Genomic DNA, 936 nt, shown 5'->3' with positions numbered 1-936 from the left:
CTTTTAACGTGTCTTGTGTGAAACGTAACCTGTAACCTGTAACCTGTAACCCAGTTCCCAACAATTAGGTCTCGTTTAATAGGGATTCATTGTTGTTTTCGAATGCTCTGTTGAGAAACGTCGACCTTATAAACCGGATGTGGTTGAAACGGTTGATCGCCATATTTGTGATCTTTGTGCTACAATTGTAGTTATTTGTTATTAAAATATTAAAATATTAAAATATTGTGAGTCGGATAGACATTCTTTGGTATGATATTTGGAAAAAAGTTCAGTTGAATTCACGTTTGACGAACTGGCCTTTTCCCATGTCCCTTACCTAGCGCGTCTCATTCGCTGACACTCGTATCTTCTCGTTCACACGCGTGTCTCCTTTACTGCGCGTGAGCGCTTTGTTATTCCCGCTTTATTGCTTCGGCTCCTCCCGAGGCTAGACATCAATCCCCTCGTCTTCCTAAGGACGCTTTCCATTTGACAGAACGGCCTTCAAATTAACCGGTGATTGTTAATACCTAGGAAACGCATGAATGCTAAGTTGCCATTGGACCCTTTGTTGATTACCAATTTGACAATTTTGACAGCTGGCGTGTACATGAAAGTGAGATTCAAGTCCAAGGTAACCAGAGGTTTTTCTCTTCTCGCCGCTTCAGGACTCGTCTTCGCCGCCTCGCCGCTCTCTCGCGGCTCATTCTGGAGCTGAAGTTTTAAAAAATTTATACGAGTACCAAGAAGACAGACCTAACGGCGATCGAGTCACCGACCGATTGCAGACCGTTGCAGATCATATGAAAACCAGGGACGTTTACCATTTTCACGGAAAATCCGGTTGGAATGGCACGCTTGTAATGGTACAGGATTTTCCTGGTGTGTCGTTTCGCCAGGACCGAGTCTCTTGAGGCCAGAAGAAAACAATGACAAATCAAAATGGCGGCTGCC

At 44.2% G+C, this 936-nt stretch overlaps 1 protein-coding gene across 1 annotated transcript in view; it reads left to right on the top strand.

The window, feature by feature from the left end:
- LOC138052889 (pyruvate dehydrogenase E1 component subunit alpha, mitochondrial-like) overlaps window positions 1-223 on the top strand; it is an 11,498-nt gene extending 11,275 nt beyond the window's left edge. Inside the window, exon 11 of the mRNA XM_068899483.1 lies at window positions 1-223. This exon is cut by the window's left edge and continues 369 nt beyond it. The gene's annotated coding sequence lies outside the window, so the exon portion shown is untranslated.
- Window positions 224-936: the final 713 nt, after the last annotated feature.

Source organism: Montipora capricornis, chromosome 6, assembly GCF_036669925.1.
Source record: "Montipora capricornis isolate CH-2021 chromosome 6, ASM3666992v2, whole genome shotgun sequence".
Lineage (NCBI taxonomy): Eukaryota > Metazoa > Cnidaria > Anthozoa > Scleractinia > Acroporidae > Montipora > Montipora capricornis.
This window is presented reverse-complemented; position numbering and strand designations above follow the sequence as displayed.